The sequence below is a fragment of the Canis aureus genome, chromosome 35 (assembly GCF_053574225.1).
Source record: "Canis aureus isolate CA01 chromosome 35, VMU_Caureus_v.1.0, whole genome shotgun sequence".
NCBI lineage: Eukaryota > Metazoa > Chordata > Mammalia > Carnivora > Canidae > Canis > Canis aureus.
In genome coordinates this window covers 30,925,364-30,949,954 of record NC_135645.1, presented here as the reverse complement: position 1 = coordinate 30,949,954, position 24,591 = coordinate 30,925,364, and the positions used below count along the sequence as shown (strand labels likewise).

At 40.0% G+C, this 24,591-nt stretch overlaps 3 long non-coding RNA genes across 5 annotated transcripts; 1 reads left to right on the top strand and 2 right to left on the bottom strand.

Moving 5' to 3' along the window:
- Positions 1 to 5,089: 5,089 nt before the first annotated feature.
- Positions 5,090 to 7,477, bottom strand: LOC144305170 (uncharacterized). Of its 3 annotated transcripts, XR_013372209.1 has the most exons (4): positions 7,219 to 7,477; positions 6,755 to 6,886; positions 6,493 to 6,604; positions 5,090 to 5,759 (listed from the first exon to the last, which is right to left on the bottom strand). It is a non-coding gene; the product is annotated as an uncharacterized LOC144305170 (long non-coding RNA). The 3 variants fall into 3 exon arrangements; XR_013372208.1 differs by having other exon boundaries at positions 5,090 to 6,604; positions 7,219 to 7,471; XR_013372207.1 differs by having other exon boundaries at positions 5,090 to 6,604; positions 6,794 to 6,886; positions 7,219 to 7,468.
- A 3,386-nt stretch (positions 7,478 to 10,863) lies between these two features.
- Positions 10,864 to 13,315, bottom strand: LOC144305146 (uncharacterized). The gene is made up of 3 exons (XR_013372182.1): positions 13,236 to 13,315; positions 12,307 to 12,467; positions 10,864 to 10,993 (listed from the first exon to the last, which is right to left on the bottom strand). It is a non-coding gene; the product is annotated as an uncharacterized LOC144305146 (long non-coding RNA).
- On the top strand, positions 12,957 to 21,063 carry LOC144305145 (uncharacterized). Its single transcript, XR_013372181.1, has 2 exons — positions 12,957 to 14,500; positions 20,678 to 21,063. It is a non-coding gene; the product is annotated as an uncharacterized LOC144305145 (long non-coding RNA).
- The last annotated feature ends 3,528 nt before the right edge of the window (positions 21,064 to 24,591 follow it).

Genomic DNA, 24,591 nt, shown 5'->3' with positions numbered 1-24,591 from the left:
CTGATTTACATTCAATATTTCTCTTGGCAATTTTTAAATAGAGAAAGAATTTAAGGTCTAAAGTAATGACCTGAAGCTGAGCTACCTTTCCACAGGGCCTTTCTTCCTTAGTTCACTTTGAGAATGTAGGTCTTTTACAGTCCAATCCCAAAGCAGGAAGTTATTATTCTTTTGTTTTTGAACTCTGAACTTGCCAATTTCTTAAATACTTTTTTTCCTGAAATTCAAAGACATTTTAAGGGAAAACTAGCCCCAAATGCTAGGTTCACATCTCTGATTTCTATGTTCTTATGACCCCCGGCCTTATTATTTTCTCTTGTCTTTTTAGATATCCAGGTACATTTTTTTTCATATCCTTTTCTTTAAATGTCAAGTTTTTTTTTGTTTTTTGTTTTTTGTTTTTTAAGAGAGAGAGAAAAATAAAAACAGCACACAAGCAGGGGGGTGGGACAGAGGGAGAGGGAGAGAGAGAATCTTACGTAGACTCTGAATGTAGCATAGAGCCCAACCCCAGGCTCTATCTCAGGACCCTGAGATCATGACCTGAGCCAAAATCATGTATCTGAATGATTAACCAACTGAGTCACCCAAGCTCTCCAATGTCAAGTTTCTTCATTGTCTTCAGTAAGGTGATGACTTCTAACTAATCTGGTCAGCCTTCACAAGAACCAGCAGAACTAAACCCCTACACTGAATTTTAAGGAAGCATGCAGATATTAGTATCAGCTAGATCGTGAGATATTTTTAGGACAGAAACTCTAATTTATTCATTGTCATTCCTAGTTTGTTACATAGAAAGTAATCAATTTAAATTTAAAATTAAACATTAGTTGTTCTTTTAATTTCAAGCAGGTCCATTTACTAAGAAACTTGAGGGTCTTTTCCTAGATATTTCTGCTTACATGGTTTTTCTTTTCAAGTTGTAACCATATGAGATGACTTGCATTTCTTTTGCTGCCTATGATTCCCTCTAGATTTTTCCTGCAATCATGTCAATACTTGCAAATCAAATTTATCCTGGACTTCAGATTCTGGATCCAGCACTCCTACCCTCATTCTGTGCATCGACTCAGCACCCAACTGCTTAGACTTGTCTCCTTCCTACTTCACATCTATGTTTTAAATCTGATAACTACCCTAAGATGCATTTAAGGCAAAGGTTAGAGACAAGTATTTATTTCTATGGTATTTTCCTTCGATTTGGAGATTCTAAAATAACTGGGTCGAGAAAAATTTCTCATAATATAATCTATTTTTCTTATATTTTAGGTTTTATACTAATTGGTTAGACATCTGAAATCTGATTTCCATTCTGAAGGCTTTTAGTTTTTATTTTCAGTTTTCAGGGCATGCCTGAGAGTCTGTGAATTTGGGACAGGTTATAACTTGAAATGACAGGCAACACAGTATGATTTAACATTTCAGAAATAAGGATTTGTTATTACTGTTGTTTTTTAACTTACAAGCTTTGTGAAACTTGTTAATGAGAAAGTTAATTGTTTGTACGGTTGGTTCCCTGGGGTCTGTGGCCCTTTTTATGCTCATAAACTTGTTTGTTTTAAAAAGCAAAACCAGGAAGCTATTGGGAAGATATAAATAACTGTGAAAAACTTCTTGTTTCAATGTGTATTGAGAGCTATGTTAACTTTAAATATTCCGATGTGATAAAGGCATGAAACATTAACTAGAGAAGGCAAAAGACTGATGAATATATTTTATTGTCACAGGAATCGCTGAAGGTTTAGGAAAAAAGAAACAATTTACACTTTTGAATAAACAGGTATCACGTAGTAGTTTACTAGCAGGATAACCTTTGAATCATGATTTATTTTTACCTATACCTTTCTTTAAGCCAATCTTTTCCAGAAATGTTTTACAAATACCTTGCCATTCAACATGATCATAATAATCAAAGGCATAAGTAGCAGTCTGTTACTGTATTATGTGCAGAACACTCGACTAAATGCAGAGAAACATCTTTTTAAATGTTCTCCTGGAATAATTAGTTCACCCTACTTAACATTTTACCTTTCATTGACTCAAATGGAAATAAGAAAAGAGAAATGTACATAATGGGATAATTTCTAACTCTTGGAAGACATTCAGCAATTATCTCTGAGTGGTAGGTTAATGTGGTCTATTTTCCAAATTAGCCCCCAAGGTGGATTAAAATGAGCAATGAATTATTGCACATTTAAGCCCACCCAAATTAATTGTCCAGTGCTTTTCATTGAAAAAAGAAAACTACAGATTATAATTGTGTATCAAGTTAGAAACCTGTGCTTCCTTATGTGATTGCAGGTAATTTCCTCCTAGGTCCACCTGAATAAGTAAGGACTGTATATATATCAGCTCAAAATGGGTAGAAAAAGTAGTAAGCAATTCCTTTATTGGTATCAAGGAGCAATTTCCTTATTGAACTTTGGAATTCTCTTCACTTTTAGATGAATTAACTGAAGCTAAGAATAAGAAAATATTAATTAACTTTACTTGGGAGAAGCAAATGATGTGCATTTTTTTTCTGCAACTTGGAAAGTACTCTACAATTCAATTACTGATCTGGACAACTGAAATCTCTCCAAATGATTAGATCTATAGAGTAGCAAACCAAATCAAGGACATTAAAATAAACAGGATTCTCTGTCAAATAGTTATTGTATTTACATAAATTTGTTCTTTAATTGTTGCCTTTGGGAAATTCTTTTAAAGATCCAGGGAGGAAACCATACAGACCAGACTTGCTATTTCATTTAAACAAATAGGAAAGGCAAATTATCTTTCCTCCCACATAGGAGAGGAAAATGAGGGGCCTTTGGGTGGTGCAGTCAGTTAAGTGGCTGATTCTTGATTTTGGCTCAGGTCATGACCCGAGGATCTTAGGATGGAACCCTGTATTGGGATCCCAGCTCAGTGAGGAGTCTGCTAACGTTTCTTTCTTTGCCCCTCCCTGTGTTTGCTTACTCTCTCTCTTTCTCAAATAAATAAATAAATCTTTTAAAAAAAAGAGACAGAGAAAACCGTTCTTTTTTTCAGGTGAGAGTGCTCTATCATTTCACTGAGTTGGAGAGTTGGAGATGTCTTTGTGATCAATCTGCCTCAGTGCATCCGTTTTTGTAGTTAAATGTATATACTGAATGTCTGTGATTTAGTAACTGATAAATACCATTTCTAATGCTGAGTCTGGTAAAGGAAAGAACTATGCTCAACCAACTGAATATCTTCTTTCTTTTATAATAAATTTATTTTTTATTGGTGTTCAATTTACCAACATACAGAATAACACCCAGTGCTCATCCCGTCAAGTGCCCCCCTCAGTGCCCGTCACCCAGTCACCCCCACCCCCCGCCCTCCTCCCCTTCCACCACCCCTAGTTCGTTTCCCAGAGTTAGGAGTCTTAATGTTCTGTTTCCCTTTCTGATATTTCCCACACATTTCTTCTCCCTTCCCTTATATTCCCTTTCACTATTATTTATATTCCCCAAATGAATGAGAACATACAATGTTTGTCCTTCTCCGATTGACTTACTTCACTCAGCATAATACCCTCCAGTTCCATCCACATTGAAACTAGACCACTCTCTTGCACCAGACACAAAGATAAACTCAAAATGGTTGAAAGATCTAAATGTGAGACAAGATTCCATCAAAATCCTAGAGGAGAACACAGGCAACAGTAACTCAGCCACAGTAACTTCTTGCAAGATACATCCACAAGGCAAAAGAAACAAAAGCAAAAATGAACTATTGGGACTTCATCAAGATAAGAAGCTTCTGCACAGCAAAGAATACAGTCAACAAAACTAAAAGACAACCTACAGAATGGGAGAAGATATTTGCAAATGACCTATCAGATAAAGGGCTAGTTTCCAAGATCTATGAATATCTTCTTAAATGTCAAAATGAATTTTAAAAATACAAACAGAGGATAATTATCTTTTGTTATCATCTGTGTAAGCAGGCATGAGTTGTATAAAAACAGAGGCAGCGAGAGAAAGAATGGTGTATACATGAGGGAATTAAAAACCAGCACAAAACAGTCTTCCTTTTTAGAAAGATGCTAATTAATAGTCTCTTTTGTTTTTAACCAAATTTGTTTACCTCTGGAGAGAGGGAGCTGTAAAAGGAAAACCTCATCGATATTACAATAAACAGGCCTGGAAAGTAGAGATTTGCCGGCTGAGATTATGCATCAATGTGCCCAGAAATTGAGGTTGGCATAACTGGGGGCAGATCCAAAGACCAGTGTCAGAGGGGGCGCAATTATAATACAATCAGACGGAGGGGTTCATTATGCTCACAAATGGTGAAGAGATGCCTGTCTCTTTTCTTGTTATATCTCCTCTATCTCGATTATGCTTTTAGAGGCTGGTGAGTAGAGTTGATAGAATAAGGGAAGGAATATGCCCAACAGCATATTTGAAGTGAAAGGAGATTTTCAGAGAAGTCTAGAAATGTACATGGGGGTTTTGATGAGAACCTTTTCAATGGAATAAAAAATTAAGACTCCTATCAGGCATGGTAGTACAAAGGAAAATTCTGTTTTATTTGGCCTTTTATCACAGAATTGAAAAACTATCAAAGGAAAAGAGTAGGTCCAAACAGGAATACAAAATAAATCCTAGTTTTCTTACCCCTTTTTATAATTTACCCCTTTTTATAATTTAGTAGATAACCTACTTATCAAAATGGATCAGGGCTTGTATTAAGTCATAGTACAAATGAGAAGTACAGAAATGATTATTATATCTATGCCTGCATCTGTAACTACACATCTGTCTGTCTATCTATCCATCCATTCATCCATCCATCATCTATTATCTATCTATCTATGTATCTATTATCTATCATCTCTCTGAATATTTGGCCATGCTTATCACAGTCAGGCAGTCAGTTTATTTTTCTTTTAGCCTTTCTTTAAATAAAATTAGTGTATTATATGATTATGGCAATAGGATGTTTATTGAAGTTTATTGATTTATTTATTTGAAGGGGAGGAGGGAGGGCGGAGGCAGAAGGAGAGAGAGAATCTTTTATTTTATTTTATTTTTTTATTTTATTTTATTTTATTTTATTTTATTTTGAGAGAGAATGTTAAGCAGGCTCCATGCCCAGTCTGTAGCCTGAGGCAGGCTTGATATGGGGCTCGATCTCACGCCCCTGGCATCATGACCTGAGCAGAAATCAAGAGTTTATTAACCAACTGGGCCACCCAAGTTCCCCTTATCGAGGTATAATTTACATTCCTTACAAAACACGAGTTTCAATGCTTCATTACTACACATTTTGATAAATGTGTAAACCCACTTAACCCCTACTCCAATCAAGATATGTAATGCCTCATTACCCCAGATATTTCTTGAGTTTCTTTCTCCATTAACCCCCCCCTTGCCTAACTCTATACACTATTTTCATTTTCATCATCACAGATGTGTTTTTGATGTTTTAGAACTTCTTATAAGGGAAGCATACAGAATATATGCTTTTGTATCTGGGCTCATTTGTTCAACATAAGGTTTTGAGATTTATTACTTACTTGTGTGTAGCAGCAGGCAGTTCTTTATATTGATGAGTATTGCTAAGTACGATATGAACTTATGCCTGGCAAGTGTTTTTCTTGCGGGGCCTTTTTTTGCCCTATGTACTTAGCTGGCAATGGAGAGATCGGAGTTCTCAACTTTATCACTCACCCATTTTGTGAATTTGTGCATGTCGCTTCGTCAAGCTAGACCTCATCTTCGTCTGTCCAGGTGCTAGATGATCTATGAATCCATTTCAACTCATATATTTTATGTTTTCTTGTTCATGATTGTTTAGTAACTGAATATCAATTGATAAAGAACTATTTCTAAATTACTAGCAGCTACGTTAATCTTAATTTAGTGATTGTCATCTTCAACTCAATTGCTAGACCACAGAGTTATGATTTCTTCTCTTCCTGAGGTAGGCTTTTCAGTATGACTTTAAAGGGAGTAGAATACATGGTGTATAACTCCTACACTTATCTTTCACTACTTTAATGCAGTACTTTTAGTTCTTGCTAAACCATTTTGATCAAACTGTAACATACTTCACCCATCTCTGTCAAAATCCCCAACATCTTTTAAAGATACATTTCAGTTGTCATATTTTCCATAAAACTTTCTCTAAGCAGTGAAGTTAGGAGTGAGTGAATCTCTTTCACCTTTGAAATCTTACTGCGTTTTGTATCATTCTTTCTCTGTCTTAATCACTTCCACATTCATTTATTCATTCATTCATTCATTCATTCAAGTACTAATGCCTGTGTCTAGCCTGTAATAAGTATAAGGGATACAAGAACAATAAAAACAAGATAAAGTCTCAATTCTCATGAGCTTGCATTCCAGTATGACAATTATGAAACAATTATGCACAGTTACAAATAGCTTGTACTACTAAAAAAATTACTGATACCACTATGCTGCATGACAATGAGATCTGATCTCATCTTGGGTGGATTGGGGGAGAACCTACAACAGCATGATGTTAAAATTCAGGTCTGAAGAGGAGTGAACCATCTGAAGGTGTGTGTGGTGATAGTGGTGGATGATGGAGGCAGAGTGAACTGATTTCCTGGCACGGTGACCTATATTAGAAGGCAACACAACACGGTTTAGAAACCCATGAGATTTCGAAAAGTGAGGGTAAGAAAATTGTGAGAAGAATCTAGAACAGGTAGGGAAGTACAAGACTTTTTACAATGTTAGAGTTTTTTTTTTAAGATTTTGGATTTTACCTTTTGAGCTATTCATAGGGCTTTAAACTGATCACGTACTTAGGTTTAGAAGAGAGTTTTGGACTGAATGTACACGTGGGGAAGTCCGTGGCTGATGGATGACAAATGAAGTTGAATGTGTTGATGAGAAGCCTGTGGAGAGTGTTAAGAATGAGAAGAGGTGTCAATTCAGAGACTTCAGAACCTCCCAGAATAACCTTTTGCATGTTTAGATGTATTAGAAATATTTGTAGAAATACCTCATTAGCTCCCCTTAAATTTTAAGATAATGTGACAGAATCAAAACTTTTAAGTGTAAAGATTTAAATCTAAGCAGTCTTGTTTCAAATTAAGGCATTATCCTTCATTGGCTGTGTGACCTTGAACAATTTGCTTAAATCCTATTATGCTCTTTTTTCTCCTTCTTTAAAATGTAGATAATAATGATTCTACTATGGGAGTCTTAAGAATCAAATGATTCTTACCTAGAACAAAGAGAATGATGCCACCACGTTCTATGCACTAGTACCTGTTGGTCTCTTTTGTGTTCCAGGTTTTTTTTTGTTTGTTTGTTTGTTTTTTTTTGTGGTTTACAAGGCAGAGCATGGATCTGTAAAGCAAATATTCGTTTAAATTTAAGAAACAAAACAGATGTACATGGGGGGAAAAAAGAGAGGAAAACCAGAAAACAGACTCTTAAGAATAGACGACAAATGGAGGGTGCTGGAGGGGAAGTGGTAGGAGGATGGCTATATGGGGGATGGGCATTAAGGAGGGCCCCTGTGACGAGCACTGGGTGTCGTGGGTAAGTGACGAATCACTGGACTCTATGCCTGAAACTAATGTTATATGTTAACTAACTAGATTTAAATAAAAACTTGAAAAATTTTTAGAAAGTAAATATTTGCTAAAAAGGAAAGATAAGGAAATAACAGAAGATGGAATCATGGAGGAAAGACCCAAATGAATACAAAATGATTATAAAAATTATCAAGTTAGTGTGTAAAGTCAATTATTTTTTTAAAAATTAATTATAGTGTGCTATTTCTTAATATAGCATCATAAATTGTATTGGTCTGGGTTTATACATCGGCCCTGATTCCCTAAGGCTTTTGTTGCTTCCCTTGTTCTTGTTGAGTTAGGAACTGTTAAGGGTCTAAGATTTTACTCTGATTGCAAACTAATAAGCAAGCCTGTTATAGGTTCATATGCACATGTTCTAGGTCAAAGACACAGACAGTTTATTATTCACAGCAGAAAAGCTGCAGCCAGCGCAATACTTGCATCAGTTCCTCCTGCCCCCATTCCCACAGGGCAATTCAAGGAGGGCCAGGTGCTTTAAGGGCACATGCAAGAGGTTGCACCTCAGACAAAAAAGCAAAACAATAAGGACAAGAAAACCACAGCTCCACAATTAGAATAGAGGATGCTCTTAGATGTCTGCTGGCATATCCGCCCATCCTCCCCTCCAAAATAATGGATTACTCCTTACCTTGGAAGGTAATGAAATATCCCTGGGGGGAGGGGGGTGGGGGGGAGGCAACTTACCACCTTGGAATACCCTGGAGTCCCTGCCCTCAGGGAGACCTTAGCTTCCAAGGCATGCTTATGAGTCAACGCGCCTTTGCTCCAAAGGCCAAAAGGGGGGAGAAATGGAAGAAATCCACCCAAGATTGTTGCCCAACAGTTTTTTGCCCTGCGTGGCCCCAGCTACCAACCCCACTCTAACTTGGGTTGAAAAGCCGTGGCTGCCACACAGTCACCTTATTTTCCCAGCTCACCCTTTTCGTCACCTTCCCAAGCCAGGACGGGCACGTCCTCCCCGGCGGCCGCTGAGGGGGTTGGTGGCAGCTGCAGGGGCTGTGGTTGCGATGCCGGACACGTCACAGCCCCCAGCCCCCCTGGCAATGCCATGACTCAGCGAAGCAGCCGGCTTTGACCCAGTGAGAGACTTAACGGAGACGGAGTCAGCAGATCGGGACCCGACCCCTGCACTGGGAACCCGACCGCTGCACTGGGGACCTGACCGTTGCACTGGGGACCTGACCCCTGCACTGGGGACCTGACCCCTGCACTGGGATCCTTGTCGCGACCTCCCTTTTCTCAGAAAGCCAGGCCGGCACCCTAACAGCTGGCATTCTTGCTGCGTGGGTGTTGTATGCACATCTTTTTCTAGGAAAATGAAAATCTTCGTGCAAAATAAAGGAAAATATCAATGCACCATTCATTTAACACACACATCACCAATCTCAGGTGCATCAAAAAACTTTGAATTAAGTGAAACGTCTCTTTGCATTCACATCTTCACTTTCTGTTCCCCTAAACCAAGTGTGATGCTCTACGGCCAGAATGTCTGGAGTCTCACAGGATGGCCCCATTCCTGGACGTCCCTTCAGTTCTCTGTACTTTTCACATCCCCTCCCCGCACACCTCTGGGCGAGGTTCTTAGGTATCACGCTAATTTAAACTTGAATGGTAATGAATTCCAGCACAAAACTTTCCAAAGAAAAAAGATTATTTTGGAAAACAAAATCTTATTTCAATACAAAGACTTCAGTGGTGAGAATTAGTCATTTTAGATAGAAGGATAATTTGGTAGATAGAGGAGTCATTCACATCTTAAATCAAACTGTGCAGGCAGCATCCTACTCAGTCTATTTGCATAAGTCTTTCCTTGGTATGAAAATATTCAGAAAATCCAAAACAAGCACTTGTGGTACTTTGGATGATTTTAATATTGATCTCTCTGAATACTGACTCAAATATGGGCACACTTGTTCCTGAAACAATTCTAAGTATTTTTGCCACCTCTTCTAAAAAATTATACATACTTTCAACTACTTCCCTTATGTATTGCATATATTTATATTTATAATGGCAGTTAAGTAATGAAGTAATATAGATATGCATTAAGTTCAATTGTCTATAATTGGGTATAACAGTTAAAGTCAACAAATATGCTTTATTGCATATACTCCATAAACAGATAATAGATAACCAGATGACATGTTTGAATGAGGAAATAAATTACTATGAAATATCTCTATAAAGATGGGTGGTCAATTAAAAAATAAAACCAACAAGAATAGCACCATAGTAATGCTGGAAGCAGTAAATATTTCTAGGGGTAGTGAGGCCAAGGTAATGTCATCATCAGCTGTAATTTCCCAGGCCAACTATCAATTATTTTTGGACTTTTTTGACAGATTTCTGAGCAGTGGACTATTTGGCATAAGTGAAGACATCATTTTTAGCCTTAATCATAAAATGTCTTATTGGTTATCTACTTTTTCTCTGTCCCATCCATATGGCAGTTTTTGAAGATATCTAGATAAAAGAGACATACATTATATAAACCTCATTCCTCATATTTACCCCTAAAGGAAAACTTTCCAGAAGAGACACCCAATCTTTATTAGACAATGATATGACCAAGAAATAAACTTCTATGTTGTTAAGCTACAGAGATATTTGAGTTGTTTTCTCCAGCTAGTTTGCTTCTTCTGGAATAAGTAGGGACTCTGTAATATATGTAGAGAGGAATGGTCAAATTTGAAGGATATTGTCAAAAAAGTATTGACAAGCTAAGGGATATTTAATCTGATGGAGTGAAAAGAAGTGAAGAAAAAGAGAAACCAGACACCTTCTACTTCTAAGGTATCAGCAGAATAACAGATTCTCTGACACACATGGGGGATTTGTGAAGAAAGACTGCTTAAAAAGTATGTCACTTTCTGTCACCTGACAAGGAGTAAGTTTCAGAGAAATCCAGAAATTCTCCTCTCTATCAGGGACAACAAATGATCTACATGACCTTGTTAATTAGTGCAGAAGAGTCCATGTAATTCTGGTATATTTAGCTTTTTTTAAAAAAAAAACGATATTCTATGTGTTTGGAGGGAGAGATTAGTCATATTTTCTATACAATACAGATATGGTAACACATGTAGAGAATATACAATTTCTATTTCTAAATCATGTCACAAAACAGAATATACATTGAAAAGAAATTTTGTTATTTTTTGCTTTGCTAAAAAGACTATGTTCTCAGACCAAATAAATCTTAGTTCAGCTTACTTGACACTTTAAGGGTAAAGTTTTCTGTCATCTATGAATTTACTTACCTACACTATATTAAGCAAGCATTTATTTTCCATCTTGTCTGTCTTGGTTTCAAACCAAATCATCCACTGTGTGAAATTGGGAAATTTATTTGATTTCTCTGAGGTTCGGTGTGCTCATCTATAACAAGGGCAGTATCTGTTTTACAGGATGAAAACAGATATTAAAATTATTTACACTTAGATAAAGGGCATCCATGTTTTTGTATAATATTGATGCAAAATTCAAATATAGTACATGCATCGTGTTACCTTGATCAGTCAGTCCAATAACATGAAAAAAACAGAATAAATTTATTTTAGAGCCATGTGTTCTTAAAGAGTCTACTGTGGTTCATAACGCTAATGTTACTTTTCTAAGTGTTAGTAAGACCTTTTAATTATGTCAGATTCATTATCATATACTTATATGAATTTACCTTTTGAGAAATTGGACAACTGCCTGTTCTGGATCATATTTTCCAATATCTCACCAATCTTACCTATTCCCAGGAGTTCACAAGGAAGTTATACAGAGGGGTCTTTCCAGAAAACGCACAATATTTATTACTGTCTCTTTGATTCCAAAACTATGAATAAATGTTTGTTTCTTAATAATACCAAATATCTCTTTCTGGCTCTGCTAGACGGCATCTTCATCCTGAAACACGGGCTGATGGAACAGCCTCTCTCTTGGATATTGGTTGGTGGTATTGTGGCAAATAGATAAAAATTACATAGCAAGCCATGTGCTAGATGTCAAGTTCCTTCCCAGGAGTGACGCTCCAAATTTCACTGCCCAAATCACATGTACATTTGAGTTCAGTGGGATGGAAATATTATGTAAAGCTTCTATAAAATATGTCAGACAAGGAGATAAGGTGATTCAGGTAAAGATAATATAAACCACCACAGAACCCCATGCATGTTTATGAAGAAATTTAATTTAGTTGTAGAACTAAATTTAGTAATAGAGACAAGTAAGGAGTAGTGAAAGAATATTAAATTATGTAATTCTGGCAATTTAACCTCACTAAGCCTCAGTTTACTTATCTATAAAGTGGGAATTTTAGTCTCCAGCTGGTAGAATCATTGTTAAAATAAAATGTGTTGGGACACCTGAGTGGCTCAGAGCTTTAGCGCCTGCTTTCGGCCCAGGGTGTGGTCCCAGGTCCGTGGGATCGAGTCTTGCATTGGGCTCCATGCAGGGAGCCTACTTCTCCCTCTGCCTGGGTCTCTGCCTCTCTCTCTCTCTCTCTCTTTCTCTGTGTGTGTGTCTGTCATGAATGAATAAATAAAATCTTTAAAAAAATGTGTCAATAAATCAAAAGTATATAGAAGTATATAGCAGAGTAGCTAGCACTTGGTAAAGACTCAATTGTTAGCTATTGTTATCTTTTATTTCATTATTTTAATGTAAGAGTAAAATAACAAAATATGTTTAAATTAGAATTATTAAAAATAAATGTACACCTTGTTAGTCGTGTATGGATGTTGTGTTTTATGCTTGTTTCCTTCCACACCATTTCATCTTCTGGTGAGTAACATCAATTTTCTTCTGGGGAATTATCCTTCTCTCACTCTCAGTTCATACTTTTGGGTGGGGTTGTCTAACCATCCTCCGCGGGCGGCAGCTTGAGAAGAGAACACATGGTTTGGTTGGTCCTGTCATTCTGCCGTCCCAAGTGACTGGCCTTCCAATGGGCCAGGATAACGGGCACCACTTCCTTGGCTTTATTTGAATACGGAAGCAAAGCTACCTTTCTGCTGAAGTTGGAGTTAGGAGGACAAAACTCTGGAACTGTGTCCCAGGTTGGGTTACCTGGGAAACAGACTTTTTTTTTTTTTTTTTTTTTTTAAGGATTTTATTTATTTATTCATGAGAGACACAGAGACAGAGAGAGGCAGAGCCACAGGCAGAGGGAGAAGCAGGCTCCATGCAGGGAGCCCGATGTGGGACTTGATCCCGGGTCTCCAGGGTCACACCCCGGGCCAAAGGCTGCACTTAACTGCTGAGCCACCGGGGCTGCCCCAAGGGAAACAGACTTTGAGCAGGGAAGTTTCCTGGAGGATACCTTCCAGGTCATCTAAGGAAAGGGAGTGCTTCAGTTGGTTCAGTGTGGTATAACAAGGCAATCAGAGTCCGGGTGACTTCTGAACAACAGAAATTAATTTCTCACAGTCCTAGAGACTGGGAAATCCAGTCTTGCAGATTTGGTGTCAGGCTACAGCTCGCTTCCTGATTCATAGATGACATCTTTTTTGCTGTGCTCTCACATATGTAGTGCGAGAGAGCAAGAGGGCTTTCTCTGGCCTCTTTCATTAGGCCACTAACCCCATTCATGAGGGCTCCATTTCTATGATCTAATCACCTCCCAAAGGCCTTATGCTAATACCATCACCTTAGGAGCTAGGATTTCAGCATGTGAATTTGGGGGGGACACCAACAGTCAGACCATAGCAGAGAGTAAAGGAAGTAGAATCAGGCAGAGGGAGGATTGAGTTGAGATGAGTCACAATGCCTCAATTGGTCTTCCAAAGCTCTAGAATTCGATGGCTCTTTAGAAAGGGTCACTCCAGGCAAGAAGCCAGGGACTTTGTATTCCCTGTTGGGAGTCATTGGATGTAGGCTGCCTCCAGGGAGAGACCATGTCCTCGAGAAGGTGGATCTCTTCAGCTGGGCACAACTCCTGGAAAGGGACTCAGTTGCCATGATCAAAAGAGAAGTAAATATATCAAGCCTGAAAGGATACTCTCATACAGTAGGCTTTCGAGCTGGCCTAGAATCAGAGTATCACAGAGAAACATAGAGCTAGTTAAGCATGAACACTAGACACGGTATTTGTGCTTCTGGATTTAGCCACTCCTGAATTCCTTACCTCTTAGACTTTTTCATGTTATCAATTTAAAAAACTCTCATCTATTTTTTTGGTTGCTCTTTTTTTTTTCAGTGATTTTTTTTTTTTTTTTTTTGTCATCGATTGAGACATCATTCTTTCATATTATCCCCTTTTTCTCAAGGTTCTATCTCCTTCATTTTCTTACATTCATACTTGACATTATACAAGAGGAAGATTCTAAAGGAAAATAAGCTGAAGAGGAATATCAGAAAATTTGTTCTTTGAAATCTCCTGAAAGAAAGGGTTACTGATAGATTTTAATAGCTAATGGCTTGAGCAAGATTGTAAAACTGAAGACTGTCTTTCACAGATGGGCATTGTTAAATATATTGCTCTTAATGAGAGGGAATAGGGATGGAGAGTAAACTTCCTGAAAACTGAATGAATTTAGGATGAGGCACTGATTTTTTTGACAGTACTGACAATGTTTCCCTATTCATGTACTAAACAACGCAGCTTTTTGGGCCTGAAAGGAAACTCAAATGATTTGGGAATCCAAGTATTGCTTTAAAAGAGAAAAAGAAATTGCTCTAAATATGGTGCATCTCAGGAAGAAGAATGATATACTTGATATTTAGCACTGTCTCCACTGTGTGCCATGCTTCATCAGTCAAATGAGCTTAGATCTCAGTTATAATTGCTTATAAGTATTCAAGGCAAGAAAACTACATGGGCAAATACAATATTTCCTCCACTATGACTTTGATGAACCAGAATTAATTTCACATTGTGATCAGTTGATTGTTGCTTCACGGCAAAAGCTTGAGGTAAAGTACATTGTGATTGTAAACGCTATGTATTTAGTGCTGTTTGACAAAAGCATTGTGTTAGATCAAAATCTGAGTTTAGAAAAAATATGCCAGTTTCAGTGATTTTCTATTTTATTTAATTTTTATTTATTTTATAAATGTAGGGAAAAAGTAGATTTTTTTTTCTGAAGATTTTATTTATTTATTCATGAGACACAGAGAGAGGCAGAGACACAGGCAGAGGGAGAAGCAGGCTCCACACAGGGAGCCCGATGCGGAACTCGATCCCGGGTCTCCAGGATCAGGCCCTGGGCCGAAGGCAGGCGCCAAACCACTGAGCCACCGAGGGATCCTGTGATTTTTATTCTTGATGCAAATGATATCACTTATTGCAGGAAGCTATTACAACTTTGGGATCTGGTTAAAGAAGTACATTATTAACAGGAAATACCGTAATGGGCATTCATTCTTTACATTTACATTGCTGATAGGTAGTGTGTCTCAATGTTACAAATGTCAACGGCTTTAAAAAGGAAAAGAAAATGGCTAAATGTTCTAAAGAGTCTCATACAGGCAGGGCTACTTCAGTAGGCTCCGCCCTGCGGGGGCTGGAAAGCCTGCAGGTAAGTGTTATACCTAATTTTCCACTTTGGTTAGCAGACTTAGATTATTTTTCTAGGTATAGAAAAGACATAGTTGGGAGCTTCATATTTTGAAGATATAGTTGAGGAGCTATGTATTATAAAAATGAAGCTCAGATGTGCTTTTCTAGTTGGATATTTTATCTAGATAAATATCTTATTTAAAAAAGAAAGAAAAGGAAGGAAAGAAAGAAAAAAATATGTAAAAAATAACTAATAGTTACATAGCAAATGCTATGTGCCAGGAATTTAGCAAAAGACTTTGGAAATAGTAATTTATTTTGAAATGCTAATTTGTTTAAGGCTCATTGTTTAGGGGATGGGTGCTATTACTAGGCCCCCAGATGAATGAGGCTTCCATGGCACAGAGTAGAGCACCTGCCTAGGATCCCAAGCGACCGCATGGAACAGAGAGAGAGAAACCAGTGCAGTCAGTATGGGATCCCATACAGAGTCTGGGTTTCTGGACACTATACTTTGAAAGGCAAGTTTTGTTCTCTTAAACGAAAACGTGAATATTTGCCTATTGCTACTCCAACTCAAAAGCCCAAGTAGAAATTACTAAGAAGAATATAGTTATGTTCTTATAAAAAATATTCATGGGAAATTACACTGAGAATGTCCTCTCTCTGGTGGCTTTTCTCTACTTGAAGCAAGAAACTTAGAAAATCTTCTTATTTCTTTGATTTCGGAGTTTCTGGATAGAGAATAAATGGTTCCTATCAGTTCCATTGAAGGGAAAAGCGAAATCCAGAAAAAAATCGACTATCCTAGGAATAGAAAAAAAAAAAAAAAGTACTCATTAGCTTTTAAAAACGTCTTTTGGGGGATCCCTGGGTGGCTCAGTGGTTTAGCATCTGTCTTTAGCCCAGGGCGATCCTGGAGTCCCGGGATTGAGTCCCACGTCGGGCTCCCTGCATGGAGCCTGCTTCTCCCTCCTCCTGTGTCTCTGCCTCTCTCTCTCAATCTCTCTCATAAATAAGTCTTAAAAAAAAAAAAAATCCTTTGTACCAAGTACGTGTTTGTCTTTGGAACAGAGGTCAGTCAAACTGCTTGTGCCTCTGCTTGAAGAGCACATGAGGCTCCTGTTTCCCTCGCATCAGTCACCGCACGATGCTTAGGTTGTCCTAATTATTCGAGACCTTTCGATTGGTATTTGGTGGTGTGGTTCCTTCCCCTGAGGGATCTGGGGGGCGCCCAGGCTGCTCCCCTCGCCGCGAGGCCTGCAGCGCGGCCTTCCCCCTGCCCAGGCGGCGCGGCCCCGGGCTTGGATGCTTACATTCCAAAAATAGTTTTCTTCCTTAGAACCTCAAATCTGAAACAGTCCCCGTCCCAAGGCAAAGCAGAGTGTCCCTGTCACTAGTTATGTTTCCAAATGTTTTCTCTCCCTTTTCTTCCTCATTTCTTTCCTAATTTGTGACCGTATGAGATGTGACATCCAGGGCGCCAGAGCCACCTAAATTCACACAGTTTTCATCACTTACGAAATGATCATTTTGGGTTCGTTGCCATTGCAGCCTCTTTCTTTTATTACCGTAAACGTCCTTCTCTTTACGGTCGACCAGCCAATTGCTTTTTTTATTTTTTTTATTTTTTTTTTATTTTTATGATAATCACAGAGAGAGAGAGAGAGAGAGAGAGAGTCAGAGACACAGGCAGAGGGAGAAGCAGGCTCCATGCACCGGGAGCCTGACGTGGGATTCGATCCCGGGTCTCCAGGATCGTGCTCCGGGCCAAAGGCAGGCGCCAAACCGCTGCGCCACCCAGGGATCCCTGCTCTTCTTTTCAATGAGGCGTCGCAGAGCTCGGCCACCCGGACCGTCTGGCTTCTGAGACACGCGGGCCGCAGCACCAGGGCACGGCCCCGCCGGGGCCGACACGTTCACGGAGGGCGGAGAGCAGCCGGGTCCTGGACCTCGTGGCCGCGCTCACGGCGGGGGCAGCTCCCGACGCCCTCGCGGCCTCACCCCGCCAGGCCCGCCCGCAGCCCCGAGCAGGCAGCGGGGCCGGGAGGGCCAGCCCCGGACAGCCCGCCGACGCCCGTCCGCCTGCGGTCCGCCTGCCTCTCCTCGGTGGCCTCTCGCCCGCGCGGGCTCGGAACAGGACCCCAAGTCCTCGTCCCGTCGCCCCAACGAGAGGGCTGGGCCCCGGAACACGCCGGGGCCCCCAGGGGAATCCCGGAGCCCCGGCACGCGGCGTACGAGCGCTCAGCCGGACCGACCGCGCAGAGGCCCGGGCACCCCGGCCCCCCGCCCCCCGCCCGGGCCGGCCCCGCCCACCGCCCGGCCCCGCCCACCGCCCCGCCCCGCCCTGCGGCGACTGCAGCGGGTCTGACTCCGAAGTGGGTCCCGGGGCTGCGCGCTTGCTGCGGTGGGTGAGCGCGGTTCCCAGGCTGACCCTCAGCCCCGCACAGCTCACGTCGCTTTAGGGATCGAACATAGAGACTAAGCTCCGCTTGTTAGCGCCGACCCCTTCCGCGTAGACAATTACCCAGTTTAACGGCCCCTGGGCGACACACGGCACGTGGCCCGGGTACCACGGGCTGCCTCCGCCCAAGCCGAAGCCGAAGCCGAAGCCGAAGCCGAAGCCGCTCGCACCCGGTTGGCTCCCGCGGGAAGTGGCCTCTGCGGGAAGCAGAGGGAAGGAAAGAGCGAGAGAGAAGAGACACTTATTTTTAGACAATGAAGAATTCAGAAAACAAGAAATAAAAAGACACACGAAAGGAAACACATAAACAATAGGAATACTCTTACGTCTAGATCTTACGTTGAGTTTTTTCGTACTTCTTATCCCTGCGCACCTGCCCTGCGCTCGGTCCAGGAGCGATGCTGCAGGAGTGACCCTAAGATGCAGCGGGATGCGCAAGCCCTCCGGAGACCCCGCTAGGGTCCAGCCAAGGCCTCTGAGGGCAAGGCCGAGGCCGAGGATCAGTGTCTTCCAGGTGGGTTGAGCATCAGTTCTGAAGGCGGGGCGCAGCGGTTGGGCGTCCCCCTCACGTCCCGCCCCGGCTCCGCGGGGGGCCTGCTTCTCCCCTCGCTCTGCCTGCCACTGCCCCACTCTTGCCCCCCCCCCATAAGTAAATAAAATCTTAAAGAGAAAAGGAGGAAGAAGGCATATTAGGGTCAGAAACCCCAGTGTACACTCACAGATGTGTACACCGCCTGGCAGTTTAATGTGTGGGGTCAGATCAGCGCAGCCCGTCCAAACCCACACGAGGGGCTTTTCCGACCAGCGGAGCATCGGCCTCCTGGGTTCTTGGGCTTCACACTCAGGATGCTCGAGAGCACGCCCCATACGGTTTTGAGGGATGAAAGAAATAGTGTACAGACCTTGATGTGACTTCAGTCCGGCGGCTGTCCACGGCCGTGTCGCACCCTGCGGTGGCCTCATCGCCCCGGCGACTACCCACACCCATCCCTGGCAGAAGTCCGGAGGCCTTCGAAGTCGGCTGGCGAGTGTGCACAGGGCGCTGCCGAGAACCCACACTTCATTTGTGTGTCCAAGCCTTTTGGGGGCTCCAGTGTTCAAGGTAGAGAGGCTCTTGCCATCTAGTGACTTTATGGCATGAAGGCTAACAAAGTTGGGATTCAATATGCATGAAGAGTTGACTTTGTGTCTTTCTCACCCATAAGAATACAAAAACTGGAGATAATGTACATGAGGACGAGACCATTTCATAGTCTCGAGGGAACCCCCAGTCCTTTGGGAGAAGTACATCCTTCTAGAAGGAAAACTTCCAGTGGAATATATTTATTTCTATTATGTATTTCCAACAGATTTTTCTTCTTGATTTTAAAATGAATTGAATTTTTGAAAAATAATTTTTCCAAGAAAATTAAAAATGAACTTTTAAGATGAACTTAAATGTTTCCTTAAAAATTATAACATTGAACATCCATGCTTCCTGTTTTTTATCTGCTTTTCTTCTTTGGGGGCAGTCCTCTCAATTAAAAAACTGAAAAATATAAAAATGCAAAAAAAAAAGTAAAAATAAGAATAAAAATTCCGTGTCTAAGTCACTCTGCAAGGCAATGAGACTGGGGATACCCATGTAGGTGTTTAGCATCTTTTAACATTTCATCTTTCTAGCAGAAAGTTTCATGTACGGTCAAGGGGTGATAAATAGGACAGGCCTCTGTTTTTTGATGTAGGAATAGAAAGGGACTCGGGGATCCCTGGGTGGCTCAGTGGTTTGGCGCCTGCCTTTGGCTCAGGGCGCGACCCTGGAGTCCCGGGAGGGAGTCCCATGTCCGGATCCTGGCATGGAGCCTGCTTCTCCCTTTGCCTGTGTCTCTGCTTCTCTCTCTCTCTCTGTCTGTCATGAATGAATAAATAAAATAAAATAAAAATCTTTAAAAAAAAAAAAAAAAGAATAGAAAGGGACTCCAGGAAAAGCCCTAGGAGCTCCCGGGGAACATATTTATCAGAAAGAAAAAAAGCAAAACCAGGAACAGGTAGCCCTGATTTCTGATTTGACATTTCTGATGAGCAGTGTGAGTGCGGATATGTTTCTGTGCATCATAGAGATCTGATTCCCTCACTGGTAAAGTGAACAACGTAGAGCAGATGCTTCCTAAGGTTCTCTGCCTATTGCATTCTGAAGAGCAAAATGAACAAGAAGAAAATACCAGCCAGCAAAATACATAAGACGTTCGCTGCAGAACGCCACAGCACTTACAATGCAGCAAACAGTGCTTGATGCTGCACTGACACAGAGATGAAGCCTGGGAGAGCTTCCATCCATACAGACTGATTAAGGAAATTAAAGCTAGGAGCATATAATGAGCCATACTTGTCCAAAAAAAGGGGAACAAGTTACATCATGTGGCACAGAATTCTGTCTCTGGCAGGATAATAAACTTCTCTGTTTCTACTATCTAATAAAGAAAAAGGGACTGAGAATTTAAGTAAATTAAGCTGAAATTAAGCAAATGTATGTCCAGAGGCAGACGGAGATTAAGGACTCTTTTTCATCAATATTTAATTTACTAAGACAGTCTTTAGTTTAAGTAACTTTCTTAGGCTGCTTGACAGCTGGTTGACTCTATAGTGACATGAGCCAAAATGATTCCTAAAATAACCACACTTATGCTATAGCATCTCATCAGGGTTTTACCAACATGTTTTGTGTGACAGGGGAAAAGACACAGCCCTCTGTGCAAATCGTGAACCTAAATAAAGAGGAAATAATCCTTGACTTCAAAGTTCTTGCTGTGTGCATGACTCAGCCCTGCCAGAACTGCAACTGTTTTATTACGTGTATTTCTTTGGGTTCTATTCTAGGAAAAGATTTAATTTAGGCAGAAGAAAGTTGGAGCTCCTTCCAATCATAAAACCTAACATTGAAAATAGCCCTGAGACCCATCATCGGATTGCTTGCATAGAGACACAACATAATTATCCATCTTTCCCACTTTTTCTGTTGGGCCCGATGGCCTCCAAAGAGAGTGGAAATGATGCAGTCCTACAGGAAAAGCAAAGCAGAGTAAATCAGTTATCTTCCCAAACTTGCAGGCGGATCCTAATGTGTTTACACTGTGTTTCTCTTGTGCAGGTTGTTCTCACCAGTCTTGGGAACTCACATACCTGGATGCGCTGACGGAGCCTGATGCCCTCTCTCCTCCATCTTAAAGCCATTTCTTCTCCTTGGGAACAGCTAATTCATTTTACACTGGGAAAGTTAAATTTAGCAAAAGGAGCCTTTTCAGAGCTGAGAGTTGTTGCTGATCTGGGAGCCTGTCAAGGTGATTCCATGCCAACTTGGACTGGCCTGGTGTTGAGGCTTCCAATCTTGCCAAATGTTGTGCTTATTTTGTGACAAAGATGAAAGTCACAGTTGGATTTAAAAGGAGGCCATCCAGTTTATTTTATTCTTGTCTCAACTCTCTAAATCTTTGTCTTCATGACTGAAAGCTTTGTAAATAAACAGGTGTCCACATGTCCCAGTGTGAACTAAAATTTTATGGAACCAGAGAGGGAATTGATTTATTTTTAAAAGAAAAGTTATTGTAATACTTTTCTTTGGAAACTAGAGGTAATAGTTGTTCTACAGTCTGTTTCCACAGATTTATTACTGTCCATATTCAGTATTTCCATGGGATTTAGGGTAAGAGTGTTGCATAAAAAGGTATGGGTTTGACATATGTCTTGGGAGCTAGACAAGCTCTCGTCAATGTAAGAAATGTTTATACAGTGTGAAGTTTCTCTGTAAGTGCTGAAGAGAGGCCATCGCCCATATTTACAGTTTCATTTATGGTACAAGATCCGTACACTGAAATAGATACGTAAACTCAGGTATCCTCAGCCAGAGCACTTTGCCACTTTTTTCTCAAATGCCTAAAAATATAATTTCCTCCTGCTGCTGCACAGTAAGTAAAATAAATATTCTTATTATGAATAATGTCTTCTATGGTAATGCACACAGATGCATGTGCAAACATTTATGCAAAACCACACTTTTTTCTAATTAACTAATCTTCCAAAGTACCTAAGAATTCCCTGTTTGGACATGAAGCATCTCAGGTACCTGCATATAACTGCTTCAGCAAACTAAAAGCCAAGTGTCTCATTTGTAATAGCACAATAATCTTGGCATGGAGGGGCGTATTCAGTGGGGTTATATTGTTTTCAGTATTAAATTTAGGTGTTGGCAACGATGTAATATTTACTCTAAAGTCAATTTTAAAAGTTTTGAGATATGTGTATGTATATAATATTTATATACTATAGAAAATACCCTATCTTGAATTATCCTAACAATTATATTTTTTAACATATTTAAAACCATGTATGTAGTTTATTAACCACATATATGCTCATTTTCCACTGTGTTTCATCTCATATAAAATATGCAATAAACTTATCATGTAGATATGCACAGTAGGCATCTTTGTCATATATGTCATTTGCTTTGCAGGCATCCGTATTCCCTGGTTGGATATTTAGAAATTTTGCAATGGGATGATCAATTACTTAATTTAAATATATAAATTATTTAATTATAAATACAAGCACAGCAGGTTGTCAAAATACTGCACGACCAGAAGCCAGAATGTTTCTGGCTTTTGAAAATACCTTAATAACTCATCTCTTGCAACTTTCATGATCTTAACATGTTAATTATTTACTTCAATTAATGAATGAGTCTAATGCCACAATACTGCAGTTTTACCCTAAATATGCAAAACAACTTTGCTTACGGATCTCCAAAGAGCTGGGTGACCTAAAGGGCCTCATTCACATGCGTTGTATTTGGGAGCTATAGGCAGAGTCACAGGAGTCACAGGGCCACCCTCTCTCGTCCCACAGTTGGCTAGCTCAGCCATTCCACATGGTGCTCCTAGGATTCCAACAGCAGCAAGGATGCAAGCACTTTTCAAGTCCCTGCTTGTGTCACATTTGCCCACTGTCCTGTTGGCTAAGGCAAGTCAAATAGCCAAGCTCAGGCCAAGAGTGGAAGAGTCCTACAATGGGCATGGATACAGGGGAGGGAGGAAAACTGGTGGTCTTTTTTGCATAGTACCACAAAGATCCTTCCTAAAGATTTAGATTCTTCTGAAGGGGTCTCTTTTCTGAGGCACCCAAGTTTTGAAGGAAAGAAAAATGAGCATAAGTCGCAGCTTAATAGATGTAACCAAAATATACGTCAAGAAAAATAATTAGTAAATAGAAATGTCAGAGATGAGGCATCATAGAAGAGAACAGCAGCATGAGGTGACTGAATGCATTGAATTTAGTCATTGCACTGTGTAGACTTCACACTGTGGCTGCAGAGGGCTAATACCTCTTTCTTACTCATACTGTCCAAATACAGTATTTTCCAAATGTGGTCCTTGAATCAACTGCACGTACTGCAATAGTACCACTTGAGATGTCTGTAACAAATGTCCCATTCTCTGAGACTTTGATTCAGATACCAGGGATGGCTGTGAGTTATATGATCTGTAGCAAGCATCCCATGCTATTCTCTGAAGAAGAAACAGGTCCACAGAGCGAGGGTGTGTAGTGGTCATCCTGGATTCTCAGAATGCAAGGTTAGCACTGAGGGTCCCAGTATACCAAATATTACCTTAAGAATTAGAATAGTTAGTTTTATCTCCTTGAAGAAAATATTTCCTTCTATTCCTGGATTAGACAACAATAAGAATGTGCATTTAGTTGTTTTCTTTCTTCTAAAAGGTTCAAGGCATTTCTCCTCTTTCTAGATATCCGGATGTGTAATGAATCACTTCACCAAAAGCATGAGCATATTATTCACACTTTAAAATTACTTTTCAGCCTTAAAATTCATAATTTTATGAAAGAACTTTGAATATCAACACCAGAAGGGATTATGAAAATGAAATCAATGAATTATCATGATATCCTAATATTAAAGGCATATATTTGCAGTTTATAACTTCCAGAGTTATTGTTTTATAAGGTTAGAAAATAATGTCATTCTTCCAAACACACCTTTCCCTCAAGGGAGCTTTCCACATACTTGTGTCTCACCACTGCTATCTTACAGATAAAAAGCAAATCAGGTAGGTTTTGCAAGCAAAATGCCATGAAGCCAATAACTGTATTAAAAATAGAAGTCGGATCTGTGATTTCCTATAGAGAGTTCTTTCGACAACACAACATTTCAAGGCACTAGACTAGGTATGAAAATAATCTGAGAAGTCTTCCTTCCTAAGGCTATCCATATGTTGGGGTAGGCTTGGATCCAGTCCTGCCTACAAGTTGGGGAACTAACTAATGAGTCCTGGTGTTTCTTCCTGCTGACAATTCTATATCATTATAAATCTTTCAAGATACCTAGTTCCCTAAACAGATTCTGAACAATTAAACATTAATTTGTTGCAGAAGGAGACGGCGCACCCTCTTATTATAGCAATAATAACTTCCAAAATTAAAGGCTTTCTTGTCACCTTATTTACTTATGTAAATATGCATCTATCAGTGTTAAGGTTTCTTGTTTAAATGTGCATGAGCTCAAATCAGAGTGGGGAGAAGGCAAGGACAGATTGTCTTGAACATCAGGAGAGAGTGTGATCTTGGCCTGTCTGCTCAGCCTGAGGTGCTTTGACACTTCTTTCTAACACACCTAAAAATACTTTTTTTTTTCTCCTGCTGCTACAATTGCAAGTATGAAGTCAATCAAAGAGGAATATAATCTATCTTCTGAATATATCAATGAGAGAAATCCTCAAAGACCTAACAACACTGCCTTTTTTGAGAGAGAGCAAATAACAGTACAAAGAAGGAAACATTTTCCTCAGATCATATGCATAACAAGATTAAAAACAAAAGCGTGCATATCTCTTTACAAATGAAGGCATAGAAATCAAGACCATAATTTTATCTATATAAATATTAAGAAAAGCAAAGAAAATATGTTTGATTCTTGAGAGAATCAATCATGAACACATAAAAGATTAATAAAAGACTGTATTTTGAAGACATTAATCATTTATCAAAAATCAA